General features: G+C 42.2%; 1 long non-coding RNA gene across 1 annotated transcript; it reads right to left on the bottom strand.

The window, feature by feature from the left end:
- On the bottom strand, positions 1-16036 carry LOC309474213. The gene is made up of 3 exons (XR_014197249.1): positions 15953-16036; positions 2439-2524; positions 1-303 (listed from the first exon to the last, which is right to left on the bottom strand). It is a non-coding gene; the product is annotated as an uncharacterized lncRNA (long non-coding RNA).
- Positions 16037-16269: the final 233 nt, after the last annotated feature.

The following is a 16269-nucleotide window of genomic DNA, read 5'->3' as shown; positions in this document are numbered from 1 at the left end:
TTTGTTCTTGTTATAAAAACACTAATCGCACTAGTTATGCTAAAACCAGCATGGAACAGTGTCTATAAGTTGGTGAATTGGGATGCACCTCACTAAGTGTGTGTCTATTGTACGGCTTGACGTCTCCTGTCACGTATCTCTCCTTGGCGTGAGATGAAACTGAGCCGGGAACAGCGGGAGAGACGGATCTGTCTGCGCTGTCAGTCTGCAGCTGATCACAGAACAGTCGCTGGGCTGTTTACCTTGTACTGATAGGTCGGGTCGAGTTTGTTCCACGGTTCAGGGTTATTCCTCCTGTCCCAGCTGACAGAATGAGGATAAGGCCAGACCGGAGAGAGAGAGAGTGGAGAAAAGAGGATGAGGATGAGTGACTGTAAAGGAGGGTGAAACTGAAGGAGGGTAATTATCAGGCGGAGGTGACAGAGGACAGTATTTCTGGCAGACTGCCGAGTTTGTTTCTCACAGGGATGAATTAATACACACAACCAACAGAAGACACTAGAAACAGCTCGTCCAATCAGAATTTAGAATTTTCAAAAAGCTATAATAAGTTACATTACAGAGCCGAATGAACTGTTACATTGTTAAAGTCCCCCTGTAGTCAATCATTGTATCCCTTAAAACTCATCTTTGGTCACCAAAATTACACTTTTAAGCGTTTTTTTCCCCTTAATGCCTTAAAATATCTTGACTGTAACTCGACACCCTTGCCTCATTTAGTATGCACGGTTCTATGAATATGCAAATGCGCCCCGCCTCCACTCACTCACTCATCTCAGAGATCCACTGGTTGACGATCACACGTTGATCTGATTGGTTACAAGGTAGTTTGTGACGTCAGAAACACCAGCGATTTCAAAGCGTGTGTTTGAGACTGTCTTTGGTTCACTGCAGTTTTAAGGAGGAAATACTCAGCAATGCTGTCGACTTATGAACTTACACATGCTTTGTCTTAAAGCATATTAAATACACCACATAGACACATAAACAACATTAAAACCTGGATTTACACCACAGGGGGACTTTAACAGGAACAGCCCACTATGATGTCATGTGACTGATTGTCTTGTGCTGTGTCAGGTTTAACAAACTGCGGTAACACTTTATTTTACAGTGTCCTTGTTACATATGTTACATGTACTTACCATAGTAATAACAGTAAATTATGCATAATTACATGCAACTAACCCTCAACCTAATCCTACCCTAACCCTATAGTAAGTACATGTAGTTGCTTAATATTACTCAGTACTTCTTCTGCTCATCAAGCCTGCATTTATTTGATCAAAAATACAGAAAAAAAAAGTAATATTGTGATATATTATTACAATTTAAAATAATTGGTTTTCAATTTATTATACTTTAAATGATCATTTATTTCTGTGATGCAAAGCTGAATTTTCAGGATCATTACTCCAGTCTATCACATGATCCTTTAGAAATCATTCTAATATGATGATTGATTATCAAAGTTGGAAACAGTTCTGCTGCTTAATATTTTTTCATAACCTGTGATACTTTTTTAGGATACTTTGATGAATAAAAAGTTTAAAAAAAAGAAGCAAATGTTTTAAAAATATAAATCTTTTGTAACAGCAATATCCACTACTGGTCAGTCATTTGCGGTCAGAAAATTTTTTCTTTCTTTTTTTGAAATAAATCAATACTTTTATTCAGCAAGGATGTGTTACATTGATAAAGTGATAGTAAAGATGATTTATATTATTAGAAATGTTTTTTTTTTATATAAATGCAGTTCTTTTTAACCTTTTATTCATCAAATATATTAGGCAGCAGAACTGTGTCCAACACTCATAATAAATCCTCATATTAGAATGATTTCTAAAGGATCATGTGATAGACTGGAGTAATGATCCTGAAAATTCAGCTTTGCATCACAGAAATAAATGATTTTTTTAAGTATATTCAAATAGAAAACTATTATTTTAAGTTATAATAATATTTCACAATATTACTGTTTTTTTTTTCTGTATTTTTGATCAAATAAACGCAGCCTTGATAAGTATTAGAGACTTCTTTAAAAAATATAAAAAAATCGTAATGTTTCCAAACTTTTGACCTGTACTGTATGTATGTATATATATAATTACACTGTAACAATGACACCTTAAACTAAAGTGTAACCCAAACTACTCTTATATTCCTATGAAGAAGTTCAAGCAGGTTTGGAACAACATGAGGGTGAGTCAAATTATTAATTTTATTTACATACTGTATTTATTCATTCTTCTACATGGTATGGACGTGTTTTTTAGGGATCCACTTGTATCAGATTATAATTAATATGTATTCCGTGCACACTGTGTTATTAATTTAATGTATGATGTTTTTATGTGGGCTCGTTAATAAAGTGTTTTGAGTTGAACTGAACTGAATGTGTACAGTAAGTGCATTATAAAGTGTGTTTTCTCTCTCACCTGACGTGAGGTCCTCGAGCCAGTCGGATCAGATAGAGAGAAGCTCCACTCATTCCCAGCAACAAGAAGATGAACTGAGGGATGAGCTGGAAGAGGACGAGAAGGTCATCAAAGGTTCAAACGTCTTTTATTGTCATTTCATACACATTTTTATATGAAGGAACGAAACTAAGGACTAAGATCCCGGTCGAAACACAAGATAAACACATTAACCTATAAAACATTAGAAACGCGGGTGTATGTCTAAGCAGCTTCCTCAATAAATAACATAATAGCAATAACAAACTAGAATAGAGAATGCATTTTTTTTAAAAGGTGCAATAATTAATAATAAATAAGGACATAGTCAAATATTATTGCACGTAAACTGCCTAATAATACAATTCAATACAACAACAAAAAACATCGAAACTGTGTTACACATGCCGTATCTATACTAGTGCACACTAAGACGTGTGTGTGTGTGTGTGTGTGTGTGTGTGTGTGTGTGTGTGTGTGTGTTACTCTAAAGTAAAGCAAGTGCATAAATGCCTGACAAACACATCATAAGAGCGCCGTCGAGAAACGGATACTAGTGTTATTTATATCGAGCATTTTGACAAATCACATTTAACAGCTTTTCATAAAATCATGATGTTAATGTTTAAAATGTCTTAATATATTCATGCCTTACTATTGCATTCTGAGATAGTGTATATATATCGCTTTATGTGAATATACTGTATGTATACCGACATACTTATATATCCAACTTTATATATAGCAGATGTGTTATTCAGCAACATCTCAACAACATTTATGCATTTGGCAGATGCTTTTATTCTTTGCATTTAAGGTGTATATGTTATCAGTTCATGCATTCCCTGAGAAACGAACCCATGATCTTGGCGTTGCAAGCGCCATACTCTACTGTACAGTATACAGTAATCCTATACCATAAACATAAAAATGTTTAGCTTTCCTCAGTGAACAGTAACAGTGAATGCATGAGCTGATGACATCACACCTTGAACGCAATGCAAGTGAAAAAACATCTGCCAAATGCATGAGTGTAAATACCAGAGTAAAGACTCGGTTTAAGTAACTTTACGAACTCAGCAAGAACATCATGAGCGTGTCTGAGCTGAGAGAGAGACGTCTGACATGTTTCAGGACGCAACGGCGTGTGAAATGGATTTAGAAGTGTGTGTGTGTGTGTGTGTGTGTGTTCATGTACTTGTGTCGAGTAGGTTTCAGTTCTAAATAAACACACACTCTCTCTTTTATATCCATGGAGACACACTGTGTGTGTCGGTCCGGGTTGAGCGACGAAGGACACAGTGTGTGTGTGTGTGTGTGTGTGTGTGTGTGTACTGCCGATCAGACTGAGTGACAGGATCACTCACACACACACACACACACACACACACGTCCTACCAGGAGACTTCAGTGTGTGTGTGTGTGTGTAAATGATAACAGGGATTAGAATAGAAATGCGTATTAAAGGAGGGAATGTGAAGCCTCAGTTTTCCGTGTGTTTTCCGCGCTGGAGAAAGTGAGCGACAGACACACACACAGACTTCGCCTTATGTTGTCAAAACTGCCTCCTGTAACAGTGATTTGCATAATCCCCCAGGGGTTACCGGCAGATATTCAAATTAGCTTATCAAATATGTGTAAGCGTCCTAAGCCGAGCGCAACATGTGTTTCTGCTCTGCTTTCTCTCGAGCTGAACTCAGTCCTGACGGCCGGGCTCTGCTCGGGATGTGTTAGAGTTTGATGATGATGATGATGATGAAGTTTCAAGTATTATATCTCAATTTTCAATTACTCTTTATTTTTTATTTTTTTATTAGGTCTACTCTTTGTTTGTATTTTTTATAAATGATCATTTGTAGTTTTAGCTTCACAGCTCCTCAAGCTCTTAATACTGAGTTTGATTAAGTGGGAACTTTGATTGAAAAAAAAAAATATAATAATAATAATAATAATAATCTGTACTTTTTTCACATTCTAGTGCATGTTTTTTTTCTAGCCTTTTTTACATTTCTGCTGAACACTTTAAAATATAATTTTTTTTAAGGTTGATTTTAATTGTTTTCTTTGTGAATAAATGTGTGCTGTGGAACAGAGAATCTTCTCAGAGAAACTTACGTTCTTACAGAAACATTAATCAAATGTTCGTTCAAAGTTATCTGGTCTTTAATAATGTTCTCAAAACATCGGCACAAAAACATTATTTATACATCGTTTGTGGATCGTTTTTTCTGAACTGAAAAGTGTTAGACGTTTTTTCAATGTTACTACTTGTTTCAGAGCGTTCAGAGAACATTCAGAGAGCGTTCAGAGAGCGTTCAGAGAACGTTCGGAGAGCGTTCAGAGAGCGTTCGGAGAGCGTTCAGAGAACGTTCAGAGAGCGTTCAGAGAGCGTTCAGAGAGCGTTCAGAGAACATTCAGAGAGCGTTCAGAGAACATTCAGAGAGCGTTCAGAGAGCGTTCAGAGAACATTCAGAGAGCGTTCAGAGAACATTCAGAGAGCGTTCAGAGAGCGTTCAGAGAGCGTTCAGAGAACATTCGGAGAGCGTTCAGAGAGCGTTCAGAGAGCGTTCAGAGAGCGTTCAGAGAGCGTTCAGAGAACATTCAGAGAACGTTCAGAGAGTGTTCAGAGAGCACTCAGAGAGCGTTCAGAGAACATTCAGAGAGCGTTCAGAGAACATTCAGAGAGCGTTCAGAGAGCGTTCAGAGAACATTCAGAGAGCGTTCAGAGAGCGTTCAGAGAACATTCAGAGAGGGTTCAGAGAGCGTTCAGAGAACATTCAGAGAGCGTTCAGAGAGCGTTCAGAGAGCACTCAGAGAACATTCAAAAGTAACGTTCTATAATGTTTGAAGCAGTGGTGTAATTAATATGAGTAAATGTAATTAGTTACTGTACTTAAGTCTCTTTTTGGCTACGTTGTAGTTTTACTGAGTATCAAATATATTAGCAACTTTTACTCTCTACTTGACTACATTTTTGAATAAGTAAATGTACTCTTTACTCCAATACATTTGTGAAGAGTAAAACCATTACTGGTACAAAAATTCAGTTTTTCCTAAATAACTACCTGAACCGTGGCACCGAGGATGAAGAAATTTTTATGGTATGTTGGTCTACTAGACTTTTACGGAAAAATTTCGTTTGGTCCCCGGAGGCCACTTCCCCCCCCGCGCTGGGGCCCCCGTAAATATTTCGTCAACGATACCAGGGACACCGAAACACCGGGGAACATGAAATTTGGTGGGCATGTAGCCCCACTAGACTTCTACGGAAAAATTTCGTTTGGTCCCTGGGGGCCACTTCCCCCCCCGCGCTGGGCCCCCCCAAACCCCCAAAAATTCAGTTTTTCCTAAATAACTACCTGAACCGTGGCACCGAGGATGAAGAAATTTTTATGGTATGTTGGTCTACTAGACTTTTACGGAAAAATTTCGTTTGGTCCCCGGAGGCCACTTCCCCCCCCGCGCTGGGGCCCCCGTAAATTTTTCGTCAACGATACCAGGGACACCGAAACACCGGGGAACATGAAATTTGGTGGGCATGTAGCCCCACTAGACTTCTACGGAAAAATTTCGTTTGGTCCCCGGGGGCCACTCCCCCCCCCGCGCTGGGCCCCCCTTAACCCAAAAAAATGCAGTTTTTCCTAAATAACTACCTGAACCGTGGCACCGAGGATGAAGAAATTTTTATGGTATGTTCGTCTACTAGACTTTTACGGAAAAATTTCGTTTGGTCCCCGGGGGCCACTCCCCCCCCCGCGCTGGGGCCCCCGTAAATTTTTCGTCAACGATACCAGGGACACCGAAGCACCGGGGAACATGAAATTTGGTGGGCATGTAGCCCCACTAGACTTCTACGGAAAAATTTCGTTTGGTCCCCGGGGGCCACTCCCCCCCGCGCTGGGCCCCCCCAAAACCAAAAAAATGCAGTTTTTCCTAAATAACTACCTGAACCGTGGCACCGAGGATGAAGAAATTTTTATGGTATGTTGGTCTACTAGACTTTTACGGAAAATTTTTGTTTGGTCCCCGGGGGCCACTTCCCCCCCCCCGCGCTGGGGCCCCCGTAAATTTTTCGTCAACGATACCAGGGACACCGAAGCACCGGGGAATATGAAATTTGGTGGGCATGTAGCCCCACTACACTTCTACGGAAAAATTTCGTTTGGTCCCCGGGGGCCACTCCCCCCCCGCGCCCCCCCAAACCCCAAAAAATGCAGTTTTTCCTAAATAACTACCTGAACCGTGGCACCGAGGATGAAGAAATTTTTATGGTATGTTGGTCTACTAGACTTTTATGGCAAAATTTCGTTTGGTCCCCGGGGGCCACTTCCCCCCCCCCCCCGCGCTGGGCCCCCCCAAACCCAAAAAAATGCATTTGTTATTGCTTTGTAATTTGTAATTGTAAACATTTGTAATTGTTATGGTATGTTGCTCTTAAGGGCCCACATCAACCTAGCCCATAATCACTCATTTGTGATTTGCGCCCCTCCCATAAAAAATGAAAATGCAATATTATTCTGCTTTAATCGCCCCTATCTTCAGTGGAGATGTTCAGAACTGCACCATATTTCATGTGTATGATTAACTTGACATCCTCTGGGGGTATCCTCTGCTAAGTTTTGTAGAATTTCATCCATGGGGGGGTATAAAATAAATTCATTTATGTGCACATTTAGTGACTGTACACTCATCGGCCTGTAGATGGTGCTGTTGAGCGAAGGGTTGCTGGTTTAGGATGATACTGTCACACACACACATGCAGGAATACAAACAAACGCAAGCATGCACACACACTGACATCCAAACGCACAGACACACACCCATACACACACATACAAATCCACATGCACAGACACACACACACAAACACACACGCGCACACATGTACGCACACATACATACACGCACAGACACACACACACACAGACACACACACACATACACACACACACACACACACACACACACAGACAGACATGCACATACTATTACTTTTTTTAGGTATATACATAAACACGCAATACAGCCAAATTACTCCACGTCATTTATTTTTGTGGAAAGCCAGTGCAGGCCTGAGCGGCGGTCATATTTTGTACCGCGATGCGGTACATCTAGTCATTAGTTAAGCATTAGTAAACAGTTAATTTGTCATTTATAAAGCATTAATATACATTAATAAGCAGTCTATAAACACAGTTATAACTGCATTGTTCTTGTATTTTTCATGATATTGTATTTTCATACTTTTATTAATGATCAATTTATCATTTCTAAATGAAGTGTTGCATTATTTACAAACCGGTTATTCAGGAGTTGTCAGTGGTTCATAAGATCACGTAGAAAGTGTAAGTAAATGATTAATAAACTGTTTAAATACATATTATTATTCAGACATATGGTAATAGTTACTTAGTGTGTTAATAAATGCTTTATTAACATGTATTTCTACTGTAATTCAGGGTTAATTCAGGAGTTATAAAGCGTTTAGTAGAGGTCAGTTCACTATGTGTGTGAGCTCATCTAAAGTGAGGACTAGTTATGCCTTGTAAAGCGTTTATAAAGGAGATTTAAAGACTGTTAATATTTCTATGTTCTGTATCACTGTGTGTGTGTGTGTGTGTGTGTGTGTGTGTGTGTGTGTGTGTGTGTGTGTGTGTGTGTGTGTGTGTGTGTGTTCCTTTTTCTGTTTAGAAGATTTAAATCTCCTTTATAAATGCTTTGCTAGGCATTACTAGTCCTCACTTTAGATGAGCTCACACTATAGTGAACTGACCACTACTAAATGCTTTATAACTCCTGAATCTAATACATTTACTTACACTTTCTAAGTGATCTTATTAATCAATGACAACACCTAAATAACTTGTTTGTAAATGATGCTATACTTCATTTAGAAATGATAAATTGATCAATAATAAAGTATGAAAATACAATTATTAAACACATTATAGATATGCTTATAAATCAAGAATAAAGCATTTATAGCTGTATTTATAAACTGCTTATTAATGTCTATTAATGCTTTATAAATGATGAATTAACTGTTTAATAATGCTTAACTAATAGCTGCAGTTATTATAAAGTGTTACCCAATTACTCGATACATTTTGCACGACACCTACTGTAACGCTTTTGTTCCTGCTATAAAGAGGCGATATCGTCGTCTAAGGTCACTGAACTAGATCATGTGTGTTTGGCCTTTACTCACACAAACTCCTGAACAACACTGCTTTACACTAATGTGAGCGCATTAAGTTTAAGTTTTTGTATAGCGCTTTTCACAATACAGATTGTATCAAAGCAGCTTCACAGTATTAAATTTAAATAATACAACAAAGTTTGTTTCAAGAGGAATTTATTGATTGATAAAATTAAATTAAATATCCCCAAAATATCCCCTGCTAATATCATTAGCAGGGAGTCGCTCACTCACAGGTGTTTCATATCTGAGATGAGGTCATGATGAGGTCATGATGAGGTAGACTTACGGTAGATTATTTAATTTTGCGTAACATTATTTTATTTATCCACTATATTGATGACAGCTTTTTGAAGGATATTGGTTTACTGATGGCCTTGATGTGCACTTGAGCTTCACTGAGACCTGAGAGTGTTCAGACGATTAAGAGGCTGTTGTGTCCACCTTTATTTATTGCAATATTCAGTTTTATTTTGATTTTAGAAAATAAACACGATTTCTCATCTTACAAATCAAATGTTTCTTATTTTCACTGGCATGTCTGTTAGGTGTCGAGGACGAGTGTATCTCTGAGTCTGAGTCCAGTATGAGTGAAATACTGAAGTACTGTTCAAATCAGAGACTCTGAGACTGTTACTCACGGCGTACTGGAACTGGAGACTCGGAACTTGTAACGGATATTTTCACTGTGAGGAATCTGTGTTTTTACTCAAGTATGGTTTTCCGGGACTCTTTACACCTCTGGTTTGAAGAATATGTTCGCTTAACGTTCACAACCAAGAACTGTGCAAATGCTGAAATCATGGACACACACGTGTGCTTTTCTCCTGAGCGCTTTTTATGAGTGTCATATTCAGTGATCACACTTTTAAGTGAAGAAAACAACAACTTTCTTATTTATTTGTGAAGTCACACTTGTTAGTCACAGTAACACCTGTATGATGAGAGAGAGAGAGAGAGTGTGTGTGTGTGAGGAAGAGAGAGAGAGAGCGAGAGACACTAACAGCATCTGCTGCAACATCTGCTCCTGACCTGCAACAAACTCAGAGACGTAAACTGATTTTTTCTGTCGCTTCAGTCGAACATCTTCTCACAGATTTGCTGCAGAAGTTATAAAGTCTGCAAAAGTCATTTTATCAGACAATGTGTTTGTCCTGTTTCCCAACAACTGCAGTTCCACATTCACTGCCCTCTGAAATACAGGAATAAGAGGAAGATTGTCCACTAGTCTCTCCCTGTGAAGGCCTCCTTCCTCTCCCTCTGTACAAATGCAATGTTATCAGAATTATTCCGGTTCGCTGGATTCGCGGAAACGACTAAAAACTCTGTATCATGAATTTTTAAGGCGAGTAATTTGGCGATGTCAGTTTGTAAAGAGAGACACACGCCTGCACACATATATATATATTCATACGCGCATATCTATAGACTAAACACGTGATACGCATGTGCGCCGTCAGCGTTCTCACAGGTTCACGTTTTTGAAGTTTACACGGAGACAGTGGCGTAACTTTGTTTTAAAAATCAGGTGGGACGGTTGTGTTGCTAACACAATGCTAAACCATAAATCAGATGTACAATAACATTGTATGTAAAGGAATTGATTTAAATAGTAGCCTACATTGGGTTTAATTTATTGTTTAATGAGGTCTAATACACAAAAAAAAATGCTGGGTTGTTTTTTCAACCCAAACGCTGGGTTGAGACTGTTGGGTAAGGATGCTGGGTTGATGTAACCCAATTTGGGTTGAAAATCGTTCTTAATCTGTAACCCAGCGGTGCTGGGTGGGGAACGCGGACATGAAAGAGAGCACGCACGTCACGCAACAACACGGACGACAGCAGTCGGAGAAGCCGCCATTTTCTTAGCGCCTTCAGGTGGAAGCGAATAAAAGACATTTATGGTAAATAAATATACAAATTTCAAGTAGTTATCAATTGGTTTTTATCAAAGAGTATTTTGAGATTTCACTTCATATTTTCTTCAAGAAGTTATTTCAAGTCTTTCTGTGATATGGTTTCATGCATTTTCATTGAATTTTGTCAATGGGGAGGGAGTGATGAAAAAAAAAAAATTCACAAATGGACAATTTTACTTGATAAAACAAAAATAAAATTTCATATTTTGATTACTGAAGTCTGTATTGCTGTAGATGTGTTATTTTAGTCATTTTAATTACAAAAATTTCCAATTTTTAACCCATAATTGGGTTAAAATGACAACCCAGCATGCTTGGTCAAACATTTAACCCAACTAGTTGGGTTAAAACAACCCAGCACTGGGTACATCCCTTTTTGACCCAGCGCTGGGTTGCCAAAATAACCCAAATTGGGTTTTTAACCCAACATTTTTTAGAGTGTATGTTGTTAGTGGCGAGAATTTTCACGTAAATAAAAACATAAATTCCGACTATTTTAATCACGGATTTAGATGGTCCAGTGGCAGCACTTTTCCCAAGTGTGTCAGAGGTTCTGGGTTCTAATCCGCACTCGTATAGGTTGTTTTTTTGTTGTTGTTGTTGTTGTTTATTCATCAAAACCGATGATGTTTATCAGTGGTAGTATATCAGGCAGGGACACATTTGTGTGCATGTTGTTTTATAATTTCACCGGAACGAATAGAGAGTCTCCACAACGGATTGAAGTGCGCGTCCGAGTGAAGACTGTGCGCGAGTCACAAGAGAACACAGTCTCCGCGCCACTGATCGAAACGAGCACTTTGATCACTTGAGTTCAGAAACAACACATTTCACACTAGATCGCCTCTTATTTAACAAACGAACGAAATGAATGCTCTGCTAGTGAACTGGAGATGTTTTATTTATTTGTATTGGTACATTCGTGCCGTGAGATGTTTCAAAAGTGGTTGGGACAATATCGACCCTGGCAAAAAGTGTTGGGGACATGTCCCACCCGCAAATTACGCCTAAGCGCGGAGATGATCACGTTTTTAAAACGTTTCAACACTTGCACCAGAACCTGTGTCAGAGTGTGTGTTCTCCAGCTCCAGAGTGTGTGTTCTCGAGCTCCAGAGTGTGTGTTCTCGAGCTCCAGAGTGTGTGTTCTCGAGCTCCAGAGTGTGTGTTCTCGAGCTCCAGAGTGTGTGTTCTCGAGCTCCAGAGTGTGTGTTCTCGAGCTCCAGAGTGTGTGTTCTCGAGCTCCAGAGTGTGTGTTCTCCAGCTCCAGAGTGTGTGTTCTCCAGCTCCAGAGTGTGTGTTCTCCAGCTCCAGAGTGTGTGTTCTCGAGCTCCAGAGTGTGTGTTCTCCAGCTCCAGAGTGTGTGTTCTCCAGCTCCAGAGTGTGTGTTCTCCAGCTCCAGAGTGTGTGTTCTCCAGCTCCAGAGTGTGTGTTCTCCAGCTCCAGAGTGTGTGTTCTCCAGCTCCAGAGTGTGTGTTCTCCAGCTCCAGAGTGTGTGTTCTCCAGCTCCAGAGTGTGTGTTCTCCAGCTCCAGAGTGTGTGTTCTCCAGCTCCAGAGTGTGTGTTCTCCAGCTCCAGAGTGTGTGTTCTCCAGCTCCAGAGTGTGTGTTCTCCAGCTCCAGAGTGTGTGTTCTCCAGCTTCAGAGTGTGTGTTCTCCAGCTCCAGAGTGTGTGTTCTCCAGCTCCAGAGTGTGTGTTCTCCAGCTCCAGAGTGTGTGTTCTCCAGCTCCAGAGTGTGTGTTCTCCAGCTCCAGAGTGTGTGTTCTCCAGCTCCAGAGTGTGTGTTCTCCAGCTCCAGAGTGTGTGTTCTCCAGCTCCAGAGTGTGTGTTCTCCAGCTCCAGAGTGTGTGTTCTCGAGCTCCAGAGTGTGTGTTCTCGAGCTCCAGAGTGTGTGTTCTCGAGCTCCAGAGTGTGTGTTCTCGAGCTCCAGAGTGTGTGTTCTCGAGCTCCAGAGTGTGTGTTCTCGAGCTCCAGAGTGTGTGTTCTCGAGCTCCAGAGTGTGTGTTCTCGAGCTCCAGAGTGTGTGTTCTCCAGCTCCAGAGTGTGTGTTCTCCAGCTCCAGAGTGTGTGTTCTCGAGCTCCAGAGTGTGTGTTCTCGAGCTCCAGAGTGTGTGTTCTCGAGCTCCAGAGTGTGTGTTCTCGAGCTCCAGAGTGTGTGTTCTCGAGCTCCAGAGTGTGTGTTCTCGAGCTCCAGAGTGTGTGTTCTCGAGCTCCAGAGTGTGTGTTCTCGAGCTCCAGAGTGTGTGTTCTCCAGCTCCAGGGTGTGTGTTCTCGAGCTCCAGGGTGTGTGTTCTCGAGCTCCAGGGTGTTTGTTCTCCAGCTCCAGGGTGTGTGTTCTCCAGCTCCAGGGTGTGTGTTCTCCAGCTCCAGGGTGTGTGTTCTCCAGCTCCAGGGTGTGTGTTCTCCAGCTCCAGAGTGTGTGTTCTCCAGCTCCAGAGTGTGTGTTCTCCAGCTCCAGAGTGTGTGTTCTCCAGCTCCAGAGTGTGTGTTCTCCAGCTCCAGAGTGTGTGTTCTCCAGCTCCAGAGTGTGTGTTCTCCAGCTCCAGAGTGTGTGTTCACCAGCTCCAGAGTGTGTGTTCTCCAGCTCCAGAGTGTGTGTTCTCGAGCTCCAGAGTGTGTGTTCTCGAGCTCCAGAGTGTGTGTTCTCGAGCTCCAGAGTGTGTGTTCTCGAGCTCCAGAGTGTGTGGAGAGCACACACTCTCGAGCTCCAGAGCTGGAGAACACACACTCTGGAGCTCGAGAACACACACTCTGGAGCTCGAGAACACACACTCTGGAGCTCGAGAACACACACTCTGGAGCTCGAGAACACACACTCTGGAGCTCGAGAACACACACTCTGGAGCTCGAGAACACACACTCTGGAGCTGGAGAACACACACTCTGGAGCTGGAGAACACACACTCTGGAGCTGGAGAACACACACTCTGGAGCTGGAGAACACACACTCTGGAGCTGGAGAACACACACTCTGGAGCTGGAGAACACACACTCTGGAGCTGGAGAACACACACTCTGGAGCTGGAGAACACACACTCTGAAGCTGGAGAACACACACTCTGGAGCTGAGAACACACACTCTGGAGCTGGAGAACACACACTCTGGAGCTGGAGAACACACACTCTGGAGCTGGAGAACAACACTCTGGAGCTGGAGAACACACACTCTGGAGCTGGAGAACACACACTCTGGAGCTGGAGAACACACACTCTGGAGCTGGAGAACACACACTCTGGAGCTGGAGAACACACACTCTGGAGCTGGAGAACACACACTCTGGAGCTGGAGAACACACACTCTGGAGCTCGAGAACACACACTCTGGAGCTGGAGAACACACACTCTGGAGCTGGAGAACACACACTCTGGAGCTGGAGAACACACACTCTGGAGCTCGAGAACACACACTCTGGAGCTCGAGAACACACACTCTGGAGCTCGAGAACACACACTCTGGAGCTCGAGAACACACACTCTGTGTTCTCGAGCTCCAGAGTGTGTGTTCTCGAGCTCCAGAGTGTGTGTTCTCGAGCTCCAGAGTGTGTGTTCTCGAGCTCCAGAGTGTGTGTTCTCCAGCTCCAGAGTGTGTGTTCTCCAGCTCCAGAGTGTGTGTTCTCGAGCTCCAGAGTGTGTGTTCTCGAGCTCCAGAGTGTGTGTTCTCCAGCTCCAGAGTGTGTGTTCTCCAGCTCCAGAGTGTGTGTTCTCGAGCTCCAGAGTGTGTGTTCTCGAGCTCCAGAGTGTGTGTTCTCGAGCTCCAGAGTGTGTGTTCTCGAGCTCCAGAGTGTGTGTTCTCGAGCTCCAGAGTGTGTGTTCTCGAGCTCCAGAGTGTGTGTTCTCCAGCTCCAGAGTGTGTGTTCTCCAGCTCCAGAGTGTGTGTTCTCCAGCTCCAGAGTGTGTGTTCTCGAGCTCCAGAGTGTGTTCTCGAGCTCCAGAGTGTGTGTTCTCGAGCTCCAGAGTGTGTGTTCTCGAGCTCCAGAGTGTGTGTTCTCGAGCTCCAGAGTGTGTGTTCTCGAGCTCCAGAGTGTGTGTTCTCGAGCTCCAGAGTGTGTGTTCTCGAGCTCCAGAGTGTGTGTTCTCCAGCTCCAGAGTGTGTGTTCTCCAGCTCCAGAGTGTGTGTTCTCGAGCTCCAGAGTGTGTGTTCTCGAGCTCCAGAGTGTGTGTTCTCGAGCTCCAGAGTGTGTGTTCTCGAGCTCCAGAGTGTGTGTTCTCGAGCTCCAGAGTGTGTGTTCTCGAGCTCCAGAGTGTGTGTTCTCGAGCTCCAGAGTGTGTGTTCTCCAGCTCCAGAGTGTGTGTTCTCCAGCTCCAGAGTGTGTGTTCTCCAGCTCCAGAGTGTGTGTTCTCCAGCTCAGAGTGTGTGTTCTCCAGCTCCAGAGTGTGTGTTCTCCAGCTCCAGAGTGTGTGTTCTCCAGCTCCAGAGTGTGTGTTCTCCAGCTCCAGAGTGTGTGTTCTCCAGCTCAAACACGGTGTGTGAATGAACGGCCAGAACACATTAAAGTTTCTGTTTCCTGTGAGAACGGTGTGTGTTAGCGGCCCCTAAGTTAATAACTCATGATCTTTACAACGGAAGTGAATCAATCAAAACTAACTTTATCTGGACAATAACTTTATTCTAGATCTGCTGTAAAGCCTAATCTCTGTTACTGTAATCTCCTGTTATCACTGTAAAGCTGCTGTGAAACTCTATATTGGTAAAGCGCTGTATAAATGAAGGAGACTTGACTTGAAGATACAGCAGTAAATAGATAATAATCTGATCACTCTTAAGATCTTGTTACTGGTGCTTTGCGTAACAGTCGTTCCTTTAGTTCTGGTAACCCGCCAACATTAGAATCTGGGTCATCACACACTCCTCACACACACTCCTCACACACTAATGGAGCTGTTGTTCGAGAAAGAAAGCAATGTCTGTTTTGTTCGTTTGGGTTTATCCTTCATGTTTTGTATGCGGTGAAGTAAATCGTTCACTGAGAGCAATATTTCAGAAGAGTTTCTACAGTAAAACTAACAATTGGAAGGTCAATAAAAGCCCTTCGTTCTCAGAAGAACTATTACAGTGATGAGGATTACAATAGAGGACTGAAGCTGCGGGGGCACGGCGATATATCGCTTCAAACGCTCATTTCTACAGCGCTTTATACAGTACTGACGCTTTCAGGACAGCTTCACGGAAATCAATGATGCAAACTTCAACAACTATAAGCAACTTAGAATGAGACTCTCATGATTTAGTTTTGTTCTCATCTGATTTCTATTTAATCTAGTGTCAGTAGAGTCAGATTGATGAATATATGTGTTATAAACCAGGTAAAGGTGAATACTAGAGTTGTGGACTCACCCCTGGATTATGAAGTGTCTTATATAAATACTAGAGTTGGACTCACCCCTGGATGTTTCTTTGCGTGCCGGTACATTGTCCTGAACATGTTGTCCTCGAGCTCCAGCGACAGTACACACAGTAAACACAGTAAACAAGTGTGTGTGTGTCTGTAAGCGGGTCGGTCAGTGCCGTGAGGGATTGATGTTACTGTGATCCAATTAACACTGTTAAACCTCTGAGAATGACAGCGTGTGTGTGTGTGTGTGTGTGTGTGTGTGTGTGTGTGTGTGTGTGTGTGTGTGTGTGTGTCAGCTCTCAGTGTTTGCTGTATTACAGTATTAGTGGACTGTGGTAATATCTGATAACTCTTGTTTTGAAGCT

The sequence above is a fragment of the Leuciscus leuciscus genome (genome assembly GCF_965113295.1).
Source record: "Leuciscus leuciscus genome assembly, chromosome: 14".
Classification (NCBI taxonomy): Eukaryota; Metazoa; Chordata; class Actinopteri; order Cypriniformes; family Leuciscidae; genus Leuciscus; species Leuciscus leuciscus.
The sequence above is the reverse complement of the archived record's forward strand: the minus strand, read 5'-3'. Positions and strand labels throughout refer to the sequence as shown.